The following is a 19,749-nucleotide window of genomic DNA, read 5'->3' as shown; positions in this document are numbered from 1 at the left end:
TGCTAGCAGGCCAGTGTTTCCCAGCTGTCAGTGTTTATACTACATTTTTAAAGATTTGCCTTGAGACAGTCTTTAAACCTCTTTTGTTGACCACCAGCATTACACTTTCCATTTTTAAGTTCGGAATAGAGTAGTTGCTTTGGAAGACGATAATCAGGCATCTGCACAGCATGACCAGTCCAACGAAGTTGATGTTGAAGAATCATTGCTTCGACGCTGGTGATCTTTGCTTCATCCAGTACACTGATATTAGTTTGCCTATCTTCCCAAGTGATGTGTAAGATTTTTCAGCGACACCGTTGATGGAAACTTTCAAGAAGTTGGTTTCCCTGTGAATGTCCTGGTCCTCAAACACTCTGCACTTCAGTCAGGAGAAAGCCGCACTTGCAGAGCTCAGGCGATGCTGGATTTCGGCATCATTGTTAACCCTTGTGGAAAGATGTATGCTCATACAAAAAAAGTTTATCCCAAGAATGATGATTTAACAGAGTTGAAGATTTTCTTAGTCTCTTCAAGAGATGAAAATCTCAACGTGGTGGTTATGACATGTCAGCACTAAACCATCTTACATGTTGCATGTCTCGTTCACAACTGTAACAGAGATATACAATTTCAGGAAGCCACAGCAGGGATTGCAAGCATACTCCATCCCATAATTAGAGTGCACCAGCTACCTGATGTCAGGTGTGCATGCAGGAGCCAGGCCCTGTGACCGATTGGACTTTGCAGGGCTGGGGCCTTCCTAAGTTTGTTCTGAAGAGGCAAGGTGCGGCCGCACAGGTGAGGCTGATTGGTAACTCACAGCACCTGGTGGCAAGAGCCGGGAAAGGATATAAGGTCAGCATTTCCCTTCGGCTCTTTGCCACAGCAACATGTTCCCTGCTGTGTTTGACTCCTTGCTTCTTGATCCTCGGACCCCTGGCTTTGTGACTCCTTGCTTCCTGACACTCGGACCCTTGGTTTCTTGACTTCTGGCTCTCTGACCCTCAGAATCTTGGCTTCCTGACTCCTGGCTTCTGGACCCCCATTCCTGTTCCCACCCCACCATCTTGCCCCCAGTCCTGGCGTCCCCTGCTGGGACTTCAATCACCCGTGAACCGGACCGTGACACCTCAGTTGTTTTCTTTAAGGTTTAGTAGAACATGTTCCATATGGGAATTGAGAATGGTCAGTAACAATGTGCGCCATTCTGGAACCTTCATCAGCTTTCTTTCACCCCCCTCCCCCTTGTCTTGATGGACCACATCAAAATAATCATGACCACAGATAAGCCATTTGAGCTTTGAGGATGGACCACTTGCCAACCATCTGTCCATTGGAATGCTGCCTTGGAGTTCTTAATGTCTGCCAAGAATTTAAGTTGATGGTTATCTAGCACTGCCTTCAGGCAAAATATCGTCTCAGAATTTCATTGTGGTCAGTCTCTGAAAGAAATCACATCCTTCCTCAAGTCTTACAAGATGTTGGTGGATGATATCCCATATCCTTAAATAAGCTTTCTCCTCCTATCTGCAGAGAGCTAAGACATTCTGGAGGCGGGGGGAGGGGACACAAAATCTCTGAAGCCTTTTCGGTATCAAGCATGTGAATGTTTAAGTCTTAGAAGATCATACATTTACTAAAGAAGTAAGCCCCGTTGAATACATTTGGCATATTTCAAAGGAGGCACTCTTAGTTTCTATGTGAAAATAGTAATCTGGTTTCAAGGCAATTTATGTGAAGCACTACCAAATCTATTTCCCAGCTACAACATTGCCTTTGTTTGCATTTACACAGAGGTGTACAACTACTAGACATCTATAAGAGGCACTAATCTATAGGGGCATAGTGTGGAGTGTGTGGCCAGGGGCCACAATTTTGAGGGGGTGTGAACCAGGGGGCCCCCAGTCACCCCCAAGGCAGCCTGGCCTTGTGCTCCTCTTCACATGTGTCAGGGATATTTGCCCACCAAGGGCTGCATCGTCCGACTGCCCTCTCTGCATGGCAGACTCCGTTCACTCGCTGTGTCCTGCCCTCCAGCACACAGGCACCCCTGGCATGCATGCATGCCACGGTATGGCACTGCTAATCTTTAACCAGTACATGTACTTGACTGTTGTCAGGCTGTGATTTAGTCATAGATCACTAGTTTTATTCAGCTTCAAACCTTGATCCATGTGAAAAGGGAGTACCTGGAAATATGTTAGAATAATAAAAATATTTTTTACATATTTATTTATACCCCACCTATCTGTGGTGTAGTGCCAGTGTGGTGTAGTGGTTAAGAGCGGTAGACTCGTAATCTGGTGAACCAGGTTTGCTTCCCCGCTCCTCCACATGCAGCTGCTGGGTGACCTTGGGTTAGTCACACTTCTCTGAAGTCTCTCAGCCTTACTCACCTCACAGAGTTTGTTGTGGGGGAAAGGAGAATGTTAGATGCTTTGAGACTCCTTCGGGTAGTGATAAAGTGGGATATCAAATCCACACTCTTCTTCTTCCTCTATCTGGTATAGCACAGGCCTATTCCGAAGGCTTAAGAGGCAAGTAATCAGTCATCCCATTTTTTGGAAGTAAAACTGAGGTGGAATTGTGATGGCTTGTTAAAGGTCAGTCATTGAACCCTTTCCTGCACTAAAATCTGAATGCAAATCCACCACTCTTGTGTGCTAGACAACGCTGCTTGTATCACCAGTGAAACTGGGAAAAAGGGAAAATACTTTTCTACTCCATGCTCCCACTTGAAGACCTAATATTAGTCCACAGGAGCTTATTCATGTTCATGGGGAAAGCACTGTGTGCTTCTATTTTCCTTCTCCAACTGAATTTTATTCTGCTTGGCATTGCCGCCACCTCTCAGTTCCCTTTCCCTTGGGCGTGCACAGTTGCTTCTGTGGAAAAGAAGATGACCCTTCATGTTAGGAGACTGCAGTAATATCATGGACAACCAAACATCTCAGTTTAGTTTCACAAGGTGAGACAAAAAATTCATAATATGATTATTTATCATTCCTTAAGCGCTCCTTCAGGAGGGAAGGGCAAGATGTAAACTGAATAAATAAATAACTAAGGAGAAAAAAATAAAGTAATGCTTATTAAACATGACGAGATTTGGAAGAAGTAAATGCATTTTGCAACGTTTAGTCACTAATGCAATTGGGACGGGTAACTGAGGGGGCCCAACGTCATTCTTCATTGACTGTGTTCCAACTGAGGACCTCTGAGATAGCATGTGCCATCCTGAATCTTCTATGGTCAGGTTGGGGGGGGCAGAATCCGCCCATCCATCAGTATTGCTTCTTGACATGGTTGCACATTCCTCATCAGAGTTTTGGATGTTCATCATGTATACAGACTAAGTGGAATATATTCATGTTGTAGAAGTACAGGCGAAATTCGGGTTTCAAAGGTCGATGTGTCTGGGACTGGGTTTGGGTTTGGGGGAGTAGCAAACTGTTTAAAATACCGTACTTTTCCATGTAGAAGACTCGATTTTTTTTCTTTAAAAATTATGTGAAAAAATGGGGGCCGTCTTATACATGGATAGCGCATGGGGTGGACATTTGATTGGTTGCTGCCACAGGTGTCAGCGGCTATTTGGCGTGTCATTGGTTGCTGCATCAATGGCTGGTGTTGATTGGCTGCAATTGGGCGGGCGATTGGCAGCTTCTGCTGGTGAGTGGACAGAGGAGAGGCGTACAGGTGAGCGATTTCCGGCAATCCCACCCCCCAAAAACTCATCAGCTCTGAGCAGTCCTCTGCAAAAACAAGAAAGCTCAATAAGTCTGTGCCCTCTCTCCCCATTTTCTTAAATTTGAGAGTCCCTCAAGACTCTTAAAGACGGAAAAGTATGGTAATATTTCAGGTCAGTAACAACACGAGTCAAAGCATGGTCCTGAGGAGTCTGGTCAGCAGTAATGGGAGAAAAACTTAATATGCCCCAATTCTTTTTACATGGCATGGCAATCATTTATATCTTGCATGAGGCAGGAAGAGTAGACAAGGACCCCCAGTCCACAGTCTCCTGCTGGACTCCAAAGATCTCTCCAAAATCTTCTTGATTAAGAGTATATTCTTGCATGTTATTTGTATGGCATGGCAATGTATTTTCCTTACATTCATGGTACAGTGGTACCTCGGGTTACATACGCTTCAGGTTACAGACTCCACTAACCCAGAAATAGTACCTCGGGTTAAGAACTTTGCTTCAGGATGAGAACAGAAATTGTGCTCCAGCGGTGCGGCGGCAGGGGGAGGCCCCATTAGCTAAAGTGGTGCTTCAGGTTAAGAACAGTTTCAGGTTAAGAACGGACCTCTGGAACAAATTAAGAACTCAACCCGAGGTACCACTGTATTCTGAATGCTCTAAGAATGGGTGACTTATGCAAAGGCTGTCAAGATGTTCATAGCTCTTCTCCTATATTATATATTGAAAGGAGAAATAAAAACATTTTAAAACATGATGCTAGTCCCGGTATTTAGTTCAAAAATATAGAAGAGACCGTAGTTTGAAAAGATGAGTTAATGTAATTGAACAGATCTCGAAAAGGGTTAATCAAGGTATTCACAAAATAAATGAAAGAAAATAGCTGTTATGCAGTCTATCTTTAAACTGTAGCATTGGTCAAAATTATAAAAAGCATAATATGATAATATGATGCTGAAGCACAGTTCCGTTGACTTCTTGTCATTAGTGATCTGAATTCTAATGTTCATGCCTCTTAGGGGTTATAAAGACATTATTTATATGAATGCAGAGAATTTGTCCAAAGATAAAGCTTTCAACTACGTTAATGTGAACATAGCAGAATAAATGACACTGTTCGCCTGTGTATATTCTCTGAAAATTGAGGAATGTTGTTGTCCCAACAATTACATTAATTTATGGGTGTAATATCAAATTAAGTGATTTTGGATCTTTCCCTAGTATTTCTAGATACTTTATAAATATCCTGGAGCATAACTCACTACATCTGCGTTTGTCATTTTGAATTGATTGCTGGAACATTGCTACAGTATTTATGGCAAAGGAATTTTAACTCTTCTAGGTGGGAACAGTGGGGAAAAGTTACTGCACCATAGCTTTATCTGATAAAATTATACTGGGCCTTTGTTCTGACAGCTTCAGCTCTCAAAAGATGAGGAATTTTGTTTGAACCGTGGAGAGACCGATAAGCAATTTCAGTTCAAAATGAGTCCCGGAAGCCATCTGACAAAGTTTTATATTTTGGGTTTGCCATTGCTCCCTTCAACTGCTCCAACGCTCAGAAGGATGATAACAGGATCTTTTTGGTACCTTAGAAATTTGTGGTTCAGTCCTCTGTCTTTACTTAGCACAGCAAGTTCATTAGGGTTTACTCCCAGGAGACTGGATATAGGATTGCAGCGTGAGAGATTTGTTGTGGCATAAGCTTTTTGTTGGATTCGAGTCTGTGAAAGCTTGTGCCACACTACATCTGTTAGTCTTTAAGACACCACGAGGTGCTGTTTTTCCTTCAACAAAACTAACACAGCCACATCTTGAAGGAGGGAAAATAGTGCCTGTAACAGTGACACATTGCTTTGGTTGGAAATAATAAAAAACCCTTGATGCTATTACTGTGCACTGAGCTATATCGATCTTGGGGGGTGTAGAGTGATTAGAGGAAATTGATAACCTTTCTAGAAGAGTTGGGGAATCTGAGGCCCTTCGTATGTTGTTGACCTCCAACTTCTAGCAGCTTCAACAGCAAGACTTGATGTGAGTCGCAGTACAACATCCTCTGGAGCCATGGTTCCCAACGTGGGGCACACGACCCACAGAGGGGCAATTTGATTTTTAAGGGGGGCAATTTGAGAATGAGTTATTAATAGTTAATTCCTCCACGCGAATAGTTCACTTTTGGAATAATAAGAATTATATGTCACGGGTGGGCATCAGGATTTTAGAGATGCATGGCCAAAAAAAGGTTGGGAACCACTGATCTATTCTAGAGGGTCGCAGGTTCCCCAGCCCTGCCCTATAGCCTTGAAGAAAGTAAGATTTAGGGGGTTTTTTTGGTGGGGGTTTTTAAGTGCATTCTTCAAATAAACATTGGTGGGAATTTGCTTATGGTTTAATTCTACAGAGAGGTTCATATGTGCAGTTCTGGATGATTCTAATACAGTGGTACCTTGGTTTAAGAACAGCTTACTTTATGAACAACTTGGATTAAGAACGCTGCAAACCCGGAAGTAGGTGTTTTGGTCTGTGAACTTTGCCTTGGAATAAGAACTTGTTTCGCTTCCTGTTGAGTGTGTTCCATTTGTAAATTGAGTCCCTTGCTCCTATGGGAAAGCACACCTTGGTTTAAGAACAGACTTCTGGAACGGATTAAGTTCGTCAACCAAGGTACCACTGTAGAAGTTGACAAAGCTAGCTTGCTTTCCAAACTGAAGTGTTGGGAAGGGAAGGACATGGCTCTGTGATAGAGCATCTTATCTTGTGTACAGGAGGTTCAGCCCATGGGGTTCCCAGGGAAGATTAGGGAAAGCTCCCGCCCCAAACGCTGAAGAGCTGCTGACAGTTAGATCAGAGAGTACTAAGCTAAATGGGCCAGAGTTCTGACTTGTTATAAGGCAGCTTCTCTGTTCAGCCAGTGTGGTGTAGTGGTTAAGAGCGGTAGTTTCGTAATCTGGTGAACCGGGTTCGCGTCTCCGCTCCTCCACATGCAGCTGCTGGGTGACCTTGGGCCAGTCACACTTCTTTGAAGTCTCTCAGCCCCACTCACCTCACAGAGTGTTTGTTGTGAGGGAGGAAGGGAAAGGAGAATGTTAGCCGCTTTGAGACTCCTTAAAGGGAGTGAAAGGCGGGATATCAAATCCAAACTCCTCCTCTTCTTCTTCTTCTTCTTCTTCTTCTTCTTCTTCTTCTTCTTCTTCTATAAACACCTGTGCTTTCCTTCTATATATAAAAAATACAGTAATGAAGCAATTCCATAGTAAATTATAAGGGAAACTATTCCTCCCCCCTCTATTCCAGCCCACCCACCCAAGAACTGGACGTAGTAGAGATTCTTGTTGATGCAAAAGACTCCTGTAGATGCATATATAATCATTAACGTACTAGAGTTGATTTTTCAGCTGCCTGGTAGGATTATAGATTTTCTGCAGGTCACTATAAAGCTCCACAGACTGCTGCTGGAACTTCTTCCAGCTCTGATTTCCAGTTTTTCTGGAGCTACTGCCTATGCGCCTCCCAATATCACCATATATATTTTTCTGTTGTCATTGGACCAACGACCCCAAGGGATTTAAAAACGATTATTTTTAGAAAAAAGCAAGCACAGGTTCTGAAGATGCTGGAAACTGTGCCAAATGCTAGATTCTTTGCTTACACAGCATCATTACAAAAATGTGGACCTAAAACAGCCATCGCCCCTTGGTTCTCTGGATGGGAAGCTGCTAAACTGAATTCTTTAGTAGGCAGTGTACAAATATCAACACATGCTTCCTTCTTGAATATTATCTGCTGTCTGATCATTTTCAGTAAAAGTGTTTGCGGCTGGCGTTGAGTGTTCTTAACATCGCTGAAAACTTCTTGGTTTGCTTAACTTAGTTTGGATCCTGGGCAGCGGCGTAGCGTGGGTTGTCAGCACCCGGGGCAAGGCAAGTAATTTGCGCCCCCTAACCCGGGGCAAGGCAAGTAATTTGCGCCCCCTAACCCGGGGCAAGGCAAGTAATTTGCGCCCCCTAACCCGGGGCAAGGCAAGTAATTTGTGCCCCCTAACCCAGGGCAAGGCAAGTAATTTGCGCCCCCTAACCCGGGGCAAGGCAAGTAATTTGCGCCCCCTAACCTGCCGCCGGTGCCAGCTTCTTCTTGCTGCTGCCTGGGCTGGGGTATTTACGGTAAGGTAGCCACAGCGGCGGCGGGTCCGTGTCAGGTGATCTGAGGCGAGTTGCCGCTGGCGCTGCCGCCCAAACGACGCCGCTTGAGGAGGAGGGCAGAGAGGCGAGGAAAATGCAACATGGCCCAGCAGCTGCAGCAATAGCAGCGGTGGCGGGGGGCGGGCTGTGAGGAGGGGCTGCCTGGCGCACCCTCCGCGGTCCTGACGCGCGGGGACCGCCGCCAGCGCTGAGAGCCGCTGCCAGCTCGTCGGTTCCGCGAGACATGGGGCTTTGCTACAACCTGCGCCCGAGGCTCTTCGGTGACTCCGGAGGCGGCGAGCGCCCCCCCCCAGATGTTGCGCCCGGTGCGGCCGGCCCCCCCTGCACCCCCCACGCTACGCCACTGATCCTGGGTACTTGGTTTTGTCTCTGTATAAATCTGATGAGAGATGAACCTCATTAGCAAAGAGAAGTCAGCCCTTCTTTTGCCTTCTTCCTCAAAATCTGCTTGCCGTGTCATCTTTGTGTGTGGAAGGGCTGGTCATACGCAGTGCCTGATTAACGTATAAGCTAAACAAGCTATAGCTTAGGGCCCCACTCTTTTGGGGACCCCAAAAAAATTAAAGGAAAAAACCTGGATGTACATTTCCAAAATATAAGATAAAAAACAAATAAAATAAAACCTACATACAGCAACAGTGTTTTGTGCTGTGTAGGCTCCTATGGTGTAAGTAATGGGCCCCGCCTGCTAGCCTGCTCCCTAAAATATCACTGGTTTGCTCATTTCTATATATAGCAGAAGGGACGCGGGTGGTGCTGTGGTCTAAACCACAGAGGCTAGGGCTTGCCGATCGGAAGGTCAGCAGTTTGAATCCCCGCGACGGGGTGAGCTCCCGTTGCTCGGTCCCAGCTCCTGCCCCCCTAGCAGTTCGAAAGCATGTCAAGTGCAAGTAGATAAATAGGTACTGCTCTGGCGGGAAGGTAAATGGCGTTTCCGTGTGCTGCTCTGGTTTGCCAGAAGCTACTTAGTCATGCTGGCCACATGACCGGAAAGCTGTCTGTGGACAAATGCCGGCTCCCTCGGCCTATAGAGTGAGATGAGCGCCGCAACCCCAGAGTCATCTGCAACTGGACCTAATGGTCAGGGGTACCTTTACCTTTACCTTTATATATTCTGCCTACATTCTGCATGGACTGGTTGCATGGCAGCATGTGCAAATGGCTTTAGATACCTATTAGGTCCACAAATTACCATATAGCATATATTCAACACAAAAAACAGCCACAATTTGTTGTTGGCAAAGGACAGCTGGACATATATAGGGCCCCATTACCTTCAGTAGCTGAGGGCCTCATCAGACCTAAATCTGGCCCTGGTTTTATGTAGTAACCCTTATTCTCAGTTTTAGATGGGTGAAAATAGTGTAGCAGTTGATGTGATTAGGATGACTCCAGAAGATCTGACCTACCACGCGATTTCAAGTTATGAGACTGAACTAAGGGAAGTGTTTTGATGGCTCCCAACAACCGCTCTTTATGAATCAGGCATGGGTGTATTAAGTTATTTTAATGAACTCTACTGAGTCTTGGGTGTATTTGTAACATACTCATGTACAGGTAAATCTCTTGACAACGTTAAAGACTCGGCTCTGACATCTAGTTTAATTGTCCCTTGGCTGGCAAATATTAGTGTCTCACCTGGTGACAGACTGCGGGAACTCAGGCTATGCAAACTATCCGAATGATAAAGAGCAAGGAAAATAAACACAGGTACTTTATGTTCTCTTAATTCAGGTCCAAGTGGATTCGGATGAAGTGTTTATTTAGTTTGCCGGCTTCCTCAGATGCGCTGCCATATTGATTTCTTTTATTACTGGAAGCTATATAACCTGACCTCTCCCAGATCCAGTATTTTGAAAGCCGTAAATTTTAACTTTACTTGTGAGCAAGGGCTGAAATGCTGTGAAAGCCTTTTTATTAGTGGAGTCTTGCCTCGTTCTATGTTCTTGTGTCGCCCACGGCAACAATATTTAGAGCTTCTTAAATGAGAGTAAATGTTGGACAGCTGCAGGAAGAAGTCTAATAAAGTGAGCTCGTAAACATCTCCAGTGTGCAATTGGACTGCGCACATCTCAATAGCACCGAGAGTCGGCAGGTGTACAAAAGATTCCCCCCTAATTTGATTTGGCTAGTTCTGCTTTATGCTTCTAGCCTTAACAGTTCCGACTGAGTGGCAGAATTGTGTTGGGTGTCTTGTTTTGCTTTAAGTGCGGCTTCAGACGTGAAAATTGAATCCTCACGTAACCTCATCTCTTCCCCATCCCCCTTTACATTAATTTTCCACGTTGTGATAATATTTTTTAATAATTCCTCCAGATAGAGCCCCAGGCAGTCTTTCTCCCACAGCCATTCATGTGTGGTTTGAAATAAATGTTTAAGTCCAATTTTCTGTGAAAATTGGCAGAGCACATTTGAACTTAATCAGTTGTGTGTTAAATAATGGATTTAGGGAGAGCAGATTTCCATAGCCCAGCAAATAGCTCAATAAAACAAAACAAAAAACAGGAATACTGAAATTGGAAATAATGTTTAAATGGTTGTTCCAGTACTGTACCTAAAAAGTTAATTCTTGCTTAAATTGGTAGTGTCACAAGTTGCGTGCAAGCCTAGGTAGAAGCCCCCAAGTCAGTCAAAAATATTACTCAAAAGTATCTAAAGTCTGTAAGATTTAATCTGAGTTTTGAGCGTCATTGGCATAGTTCAGTAGTAGAGAAAGGTGCGACTTGCTTTATGTAACAGGTATTCCCTTGGCCAGTCTAAAATGTAGGAAGTTGGCCTTGTTGTATATTACTATCAAAGCAGCCATCATGTGGCTCTAGTCCTGTTTCCTAGTTTCTAAATGCAGTCAGCAACCATGTCATGGAGGGAGGGGGCATTCCCAGCCCATGCATGGGTTGGCGGAGCACGTATAAACACGCCCTAGTCTGCTCCATGCCAATTCTGCCCTTTGGAGTGCCATGTTTAGTGATGTTCTTGGTCGCTTCCAGGTTTGGCACAGTGTCCTTTGGACGTGCGTTAAAACAGTCGTCACCTGTAGCATTGTAACAGCTGTGATTATCCATTCGATGCAGGTCAGCAAGTTGTCTTTGTTGTTAATCCAGCCTTAAAAATGGCGGCATTCATAAGCCAATTGCTGAAACTGTTCAGTCCCCTGTTTGAGACCTCAGAGTTACATACAGTGCTTCGGCAAAAAGACTTCACAGGGAAGCTTGGGCAAGAATTGCTGCTATCAGAAATATCATTAAGGGCCTTTCCGCACTTACCATTTATGGTGGAATAGTTGCTGGGTTTGGGGGCTCGGCTTGAATTTTTTGGCATGTTGCCACGCAATGTCAACATTCAGCTAGTATTCCAGAATAACATACTCAAATGCCCAGAATGGATCCTCGATATTTTCAGTTTTGTGGCATGTATACAAGCATTGAGAAATGGTGTGAGAACACTCTTCAAGCTTTCACATGAGCTAACAAGAAATATCTAAAAAGCATTTTTTTAAAAAAAATAACGTGTGGTGGAGGCTAACTTGTGTGCATATTTAGCAGAAAGCTGAAGAATGCGAACACATTTTACCCTGGCTTTAGTCTGAATGTAGTTATTTTCATGCACTTTTAACACAGTTGCAGTTTGGATGTTATTAGCAATTGTTTGGTGACAGACAATTATAATTATTGAGATATTTCAAGTACTATAAAAAGAATCATCATCATCATCAGCTAAAAAAGCCAATGCAATTCTGGGCTGCATCAATAGGAGTATAGCATCTAGATCAAGGGAAGTAATAGTGCCACTGTATTCTGCTCTTGTCAGACCTCACCTGGAGTACTGTGTCCAGTTCTGGGCACCACAATTCAAGAAGGACACTGACAAACTGGAACGTGTCCAGAGGAGGGCAACCAAAATGGTCAAAGGCCTGGAAACGATGCCTTATGAGGAACGGCTAAGGGAGCTGGGCATGTTTAGCCTGGAGAAGAGGAGGTTAAGGGGTGATATGATAGTCATGTTCAAATATATAAAAGGATGTCACATAGAGGAGGGAGAAAGGTTGTTTTCTGCTGCTCCAGAGAAGCGGACACGGAGCAATGGATCCAAACTACAAGAAAGAAGATTCCACCTAAACATTAGGAAGAACTTCCTGACAGTAAGAGCTGTTCGACAGTGGAATTTGCTGCCAAGGAGTGTGGTGGAGTCTCCTACTTTGGAGGTCTTTAAGCAGAGGCTTGACAACCATAAGTCAAAAGTGCTCTGATGGTGTTTCCTGCTTGGCAGGGGGTTGGACTCGATGGCCCTTGTGGTCTCATCCAACTCTATGATTCTATGATTCTATGATCTACCAATAATTAGTGGGAGAACATGGCTGCCATCAGTACATTTTCTCCTCTGGGTTCTGAGTAGAGAGGAGTTTTCCTGGCCTTTCACGGTCACAAGAAATCGCTATTCATGAATGAAATTAGGATGGTGATAGACACTGAAATGTAGCCATTATATGTAGGCAGGTGGTAGAAACAATTTAAACATTAGTAAATCTCAGATCTGCAATGAGAGGTTTTAATCAAAGAACTTATCAAGTTCCCCATTTTGATTCTTGTGATTTATTTATTTTATCGCAGGCATAAGATTACCCAGACACCTTTTATTTCTGTTTCCAATTTAGAACCCTTTGCTTACGGCAAAGGACTAACTAAAAGATAATCGTTATCGCTAATTTCTGAGCCTAAGAGGTTTAGCATATTTCTTTGCTTTTATCAAGGCCCTCATAATTCTCTCCATGTTTTCTAAATGAGCCAGTGTTGAAAAGGCCACAACATTAGGAGTGCCTCTGATAGCTATTCAGCTGAAGAGCGCAAATTAAACAGTATGCTGAATATTGAAATCCCCTCCGTTGAAGATAACTTTTAGTATCTCTGTAGAGATCGTGCCTGAAAATGTATATGAGTAATTGACAGGGTGGAATAGAAGAGGAGGAGGCACAGTCTTGAAAAGATTTTATAAAACATTATGTTCATTTCTAATATATAGCTAATATTGCATCAAAGTGTGAGTATCCCACTGGTTTCTTCCTATGACTGGGGAGAGCATAACAACTTGGGTGAAAATAAAAAAAATCCTTCCAGTAGCACCTTAAAGACCAACTAAGTTAGTTCTTGGTATGAGCTTTCGTGTGCATGCACACTTCTTCAGATACACTGAAACAGAAGTTGCCAGATCCTTCTATATAGTGAGAAGGTGGGGAGGGGTATTACTCAGAAGGGTGGTGGGAATGGGAGATTGGCAGATAGCTGAGATGAGCCTGTTGACGACTCTTAACGACTGCAATAGGTCTTACAGGAAAAGGCAAGGGGTGAGAAGGTGAAAAATGGCTTAGTCATGTATAATGAGATAAGAATCCAATGTCTTTGTTCAGACCAGGTCTCTCCATGGTTTTAAGTTTGGTGATGAGTTGCAATTCAGCAGCTTCTCTTTCCAGTCTATTTCTGAAATTCCTTTGTAGTAAAACAGCTACTTTGAGATCTTGTATAGAATGTCCTGGGAGATTGAAGTGTTCTCCTACTGGTTTCTCTGTTTTGTGATTCTTGATGTCAGATTTATGTCCGTTTATTCTTTGGCGTAAGGTTTGGCTTGTTTGTCCAATATAGAGAGCTGAAGGACACTGTTGGCATTTGATGGCATACACAATGTTAGACGATGAGCAATTAAATAGTCCTGACATGGTATGTGTGATGTTGTTGGGGCCAGTAATGGTGTTGTCCGGGTGTATGTGGCAGCAAAGTTGGCATCTGGGTTTATTGCAGGCTCTGGTGCCAGTGTCCGTGTTAAGTCTGGTTGTAGTATTATTGTGGGTTAACTTGGGTGAAGGAATTGAGGGGATACTCATCAAATTTGCAAATGACACCAAACTGGCAGGAGTAGCTAATGCCATAGAATTGGGATTCAAGATGACCTTTAATAGATTGGAGAACTGGGCCAGAAATCACAAAATGGATTTCAAGTTTAGTCTAGTTCCCTTCAGCTTCATGCTGTTTTGAGAAAGTGTGTTCTCCATCATGGAGAGCACGTGTTGCGGTGGGAGCAACCAAGACATCCCTCTGTTGCTGGGTGGGTTAGTATAGATGGCCACGAATCTAATTGGGTACCTCTCAGTCGTTGGGGAGAATTTGGTGTAGCAATTTTATGAGTGACTGTTGAGGGGCTATTTATTCCCTGCGCACAGTGTTGAGCTTCCTCTTTTCGCTGTGCGCATCGGATCACCCGCCCACCCTCCCTATATTTAGGGTTGTTCGCATTGACCTTGCTATGCCTGTCATGGGGTCGTCTGCTTTTGGGGCAGGGGCCTGGTAGGAATTTTGCCATTTGGCTGATTGGCTGGTGCCATTTGGTTTTTGCCTACTGCATAGCAAATCGTCACAACTTGTAAAGTTGCTCTTAGGCATTGGTTCAAATTTGGTTGGTGGAGGGGGTGTGGTTGGCTGCCCCTCCAATGCTGCTGCTGCAAGGGAATTCCATTAAAGGAATCCAGGGGCTCGCCATGCTCTTGTCCGAACCCCTGTCAAGGGACTTTGGCCACGCAAGAGCCCCTGGGAGCATTTGGGGAGAGGTGAGAGCCTGGCACCCAGCTCTACGCTCTCCCCAAAAATGTTTTCCCTTACTGACTTTTGCAGGCTTGCGTATGTCAGTTCCGTTCCTACCTCTAGGCGGGCAGATAGTCGCGAACCAATGCCTAAACAACCACTCACATGCTGTAATCAATAAAGTTGTGGCCCAAATTTATGCCAAAAACCTTAAACAAAAATTCTGCGTGAATTGTGTCTTTATTTGAGGGTAGCTGTGGGGTCCTCTACATGCAAGTAAAAAAAAGAAAATAGACTACCTCTGACTACAAAGCTGCTTTATATATGAAGGATGCAGACATGTGCCTAACTAAATGCGTAGGTGCTCTGATCATGTCTAGTTTGGCAAACACACTACTTTTTTAAAAAAATTAAACCAATGTATTAATCCAACTTTTTCTCTTTCTTCTGAAATGGCTGTAATCTCATTATATCCCTTTAACATTTAGATAGTTGAATAACCTGTCTTATACAAATTTTGTTCCTCTGAACGGACTCCCAGAAGCACCTTTTCCTTGCTGGAGTACACAAAGAAATTACCATATAAGATAAATTAAAATGTCAGTATTTGAAGCACTTGTTAATTTTCTGGCTCTGTTTGGTTTCTCAGTCATTAACCCCACCACTTCAGCTTCCCTCTGGCCTTATATTTCAGGAAGCATTATCTGTCTGCCCTTCTGATATTCTGGACCACCTCCTGTAGGCTGGGCGGTTGGGCGACAGAGCTCTGCCTGATTTCTGCTGGAATCCCAGGCTGTGGCTATGGGAGCAGCAAGACCCTCTTGGGGTGATAATGCTGTGAAGCCCTCCATCATACGCTCAGGTAGTACAGATATGTAAATAAACAAGGAAGTGGGTTGGGGGAGCAGTTAGCAGCCAACAGCAATTCAACTGATTGCAGTTTCTGGGAGCTGGTAACCAGGAGCTTATGACAAGAACTTGTAAACAGAGGCATTTCCAAGGGCATTTTGATTGGGAGTTCTGCTTCTCAGTGTACGTAGGACCGATAGACATTGAAGGCGAGGGAGCCACTACAGTGACCTGTGACATCTATGCTATGTTCATCTTCCAGGAAGGGAGAGGAGTAGCATCATATGTAAAAGATGTGTACACTTGTGAAGAGATCCATGACCTGGATCTCTTCACAAGTGTACACACCTGGATAAGCAGAGACATCACCTTACCAACAAAGGTTCGTATAGTGAAAGCCATGGTTTTCCCAGTAGTGATGTATGGAAGTGAGAGATGGACCATAAAGAAGGCTGATTGCCAAAGAATGGATGCTTTTGAATTATGGTGCTGGAGGAGACTCTTGAGAGTCCCATGGACTGCAAGAAGACCAAACGTATCCATTCTGAAGGAAATCAGCCCTGAGTGCTGAAGGACAGATCCTGAAGCTGAGGCTCCAATACTTTGGCCATCTCAGAAGACTCCCTGGAAAAGACCCTGATGTTGGGAAAGATTGAGGGCATAAGAAGAAGGGGACGACAGAGGACAAGATGGTTGGACAGCGTTCTCGAAGCTACAAACATGAGTCTGACCAAACTGCGGGAGGCAGTGGAAGACAGGAGTGCCTGGCGTGCTCTGGTCCATGGGGTCACGAGGAGTCGGACACGACTAAACGACTAAACAACAACAACACTTGTGAAGAGATCCATGACCTGGAACATGGAAGGCAGATGGGCAGTTTATGGGTAAAAATTGTAGAAAGCGAAACAGCCATGTCTGTTGTAGACTTCCAAGCCAAGCTAAGGAGTGTCTGTTGTAGACTTCCAAGCCAGGCTAAGGAAAGGTAGTAGAACAGATAATTCAACAGTTGGTCTGCAAGCACTTTCTGTGATTACTAAGGCCCAGCATGAGTTTTTCAAAAACAAATCATGCCAGGCGAATCTCATTTCTTTTTTTGGATAGAGTTACAAGCTTGGTGGATCAGAGGAATTCCGTGGGCATAGTGTACCTTGATTTCAGTAAGGCTTTTGACAAAGTCCCTCATCATATTATTGCAGAGAACCTGGTAAAATGTGGATGAGATAACTGGATTTGTAGCTGGTTAGCTGACTGAACCCAAAGAGTACTCCTTAATAGTTCATTATCATTCTGGAAAAAAAGTGACAAGTGAAATGTTGCAGGGTTCTGTCCTGGGCTGGCTGTTGTTCATCATCTTCATAAATGACTTGGGCGAAGGAATTGAGGGCTCATCAAATTTGCAGATGACACCAAACTGGGAGGGGTAGCTAATGATGCAGAAGACAGAATCTGAATTCAAGGAGGACCTTAACAGATTGGAGAACTGGGCCCAAACTAAAAAAAAAAAGGATTTCAATAGGGACAAATGTGATGTTCTGCACTTAGGCAGGAAGAACCAGCCTCACAAATAATACACGAGGAATACCTAGATTGCCAGTAGTATATACCGTATTTTTCGCTCCATAAGATGCACTTTTTCCCTCCTAAAAAGTAAGGGGAAATATGTGTGCATCTTATGGAGTGAATGCAGGGGGGAGGCAGGCAGGAAAAGCCCCACACAAGCTCCGCACGGCTCTTCCGGGCTTTTCCCCAGGAGGGAGAAGGGACTGACGTGGCCAGTCAGTCCCTTCTCCCTCCTCATAGAAAAGCCTGCAGGAGCCGCATGCTCCATAAAGGGTGCGCAGCTCCTGTGGGCTTTTGCCGGAGGTGGGGATACTGCCATATTCCCGGCCGGAGAGGTTGCACGCAGCTAAAGAGGAAGCCAAGACAGCTAGCGGGATCCATCCTGCTCACTGTCTTGGCTTCTTTAGCCGCGCGCAGCCCCTCCAGCCAAGAGAGGCTGCACTCGGCTATGGCAGAACCCCCAGCAGCCCCAGAAGCTCCGGGAGAAGCTCTGTCCGTTGCTCTTTGGGGCGGGGGGGGGGAATAAGATTTTTTTTTCTTGATTTCCCCCTCTAAAAACTAGGTGCGCCTTATGGTCTGGTGCGCCTTATGGAGCGAAAAAAACGGTGTGTGAAAAGGATCTAGCAGTCGTAGTAGACATTAGCAACAGAGAGATGCAGCAGCAAAACAAGCTTATGCAATTCTAGGCTGCATCAACAGAAGTATAGTGTCCTGATCAAGGGAAGTAATAGTATTACTCCATTCCGCCTTGGTCAGACTCTACCTGGAATGCTGTGTCCAATTCTGGGCACAACAATTTAAGAAGAATGTTGACAAGCTAGAACATGTGCAGAGGAGGAAATGAGGAAGGAGAAGAATCTGCTAATGATAGCTATTAGATAGAGGTATACTCAACCTTCCAACACAAATCTAAAATAAGTAATAATTCTAGGTTCCCATACTGTTTTTTCCTCTCTCTCTTCAATTCACTGTATGTAATTATGCAAGTGTACAAATGGCATCCTTGTGCGGAACCGCTCTCAGCATCCTATTGGGACATAAAATTTAAAAGAATCAGTAAAACAATTATAGACCATAAAAGGAGAGACTATGAAAGAAGAGTCTGGGAGGTCACAGTTGCATCTATCTGTGATTTCTAAATAGCTAGTGTCATAGTAAAAGCTATGGTTTTCCTAGTAGTGATGTATGGAAGTGAGAGCTGGACCATAAAGAAAGCTGATCGCCAAAGAATTGATGCTTTTGAATTATGGTGCTGGAGGAGACTCTTGAGAGTCCCATGGACTGCAAGAAGATCAAACCTCTCCATTCTGAAGGAAATCAGCCCTGAGTGCTCACTGGAAGGACAGATCGTGAAGCTGAGGCTCCAATACTTTGGCCACCTCATGAGAAGAGAAGACTCCCTGGAAAAGACCCTGATGTTGGGAAAGATGGAGGGCTCAAGGAGAAGGGGACGACAGAGGACAAGATGGTTGGACAGTGTTCTCGAAGCTAGCAGCATGAGTTTGACCAAACTGCGGGAGGCAGTGGAAGACAGGAGTGCCTGGCGTGCTCTGGTCCATGGGGTCACGAAGAGTCGGACACGACTAAATGACTAAACAACAACAACAAAGTGTCATTTGTGATTTTGAACCCAGGTGACATCACCTCAAAGTCACATTTTGGTCTGCCATCTTGATTCAAGATGGCACCTGACATCCAAATGTTGACAAAGTCCACCACACACACACATCACAAGCTCTCCTGCTGAGTTTGGTGATGACAACTTCAGAGGCCCCTGAACCTAGGCCAAAAAATGGGCAAAGCCACAGTTAAGTTATATGTTGCTCCACCAGCTTGATTAAAAAAGGCTCCTGGTGTCTAAACGGCAACAGATTCTGCCGCTTCTACCTCAGGAACCCTCATGCCAAGTTTGGCAACAATATCTTGAGGCATTCAGAGGCATAGAAAACAAATGGACAAACCATTTTTCAAAATATATAGCAGCTATATATGTACACAGTAATATAGTATGGTTGTTTCAGGGTATTACTCAGATTTTCTTTTCCTTTGAATTTTTCCTTTTGATTTGCTTACACAAGTAATAGCCGGTCAACAGATTTAAGTGATGTTCAGGGCCTCAGTATTTTAATTTCTATTCCAAAATAGCTTCACATTTGAAGGTTTCATTTAGGAAATTTCCTGTGTTGCTAACAACCACAAAAAGTCAGTTTAAATGATTATATAGCCTGAGGAAAAGGGCAACTAAATGTTCAACTATTAATCTACCAAAGAGAATCCTCAGTGAGATTTAAAAATAAAATAAAATAAATGAGGATAGTTATTTTTAAATGGCAGAACTGAAGGAAGTGACAGGGGGAATTTCGGTTTCATTTCAAGTGCTTAGAACATATAGTTAATCTTTGCCACTTCACTCCGTATTTTGACAGGATCCCTATAAAATGCTGTTAGGCCATAAACTGAACTCAGGACTTCAACTTGTTCTCTAATTTTAGGTGCATTAACAGGAGCTTAAATGATCTAATGAAGTGCCTGACTGAGTTTACCCGTAACTGTGATCTTTCCTCTCCTTTGAAAATGTATGAAGGAAGGGTGCTCTGAAACGTTAAAAACAGGAAGCAGATCCTAATTGCTAAAATTAATTCCACACTTTTAGGCAGAACCGAACACTTCTAAACTAATGAAAATATGCTGGAAACGTGGGGTTTTCTGACATCAAACCAAAATTACTTTAAGCTTCAAATAACAATAGTAATAACAAGCACGTTCATGGGGTTATATTCAGCTAAGTGCTACTCAGAATAGACCCAGAGAAATTAGTGAATCTCGGATAATCATGTCTACTGACTTCCATATACCATATGTCTATTGAGCTGGACCATAAAGAAGGCTGATC

General features: G+C 44.0%; 1 protein-coding gene and 2 long non-coding RNA genes across 4 annotated transcripts in view; 2 read left to right on the top strand and 1 right to left on the bottom strand.

Moving 5' to 3' along the window:
* PARD3B (par-3 family cell polarity regulator beta) overlaps window positions 1-19,749 on the top strand; it is a 579,832-nt gene that overhangs the window by 287,191 nt on the left and 272,892 nt on the right. The gene's annotated exons all lie outside the window — the stretch shown is intronic.
* The window catches only part of LOC310693554, a 278,269-nt gene that overhangs the window by 189,084 nt on the left and 69,436 nt on the right, over window positions 1-19,749 (bottom strand). The gene's annotated exons all lie outside the window — the stretch shown is intronic.
* Window positions 870-5,597, top strand: LOC310693566. Its single transcript, XR_014519241.1, has 3 exons — window positions 870-1,416; window positions 2,837-2,950; window positions 5,099-5,597. It is a non-coding gene; the product is annotated as an uncharacterized lncRNA (long non-coding RNA).

Source organism: Podarcis liolepis (assembly GCF_965112155.1).
Source record: "Podarcis liolepis genome assembly, chromosome: 1".
Taxonomy (NCBI): domain Eukaryota; kingdom Metazoa; phylum Chordata; class Lepidosauria; order Squamata; family Lacertidae; genus Podarcis; species Podarcis liolepis.
The sequence above is the reverse complement of the archived record's forward strand: the minus strand, read 5'-3'. Positions and strand labels throughout refer to the sequence as shown.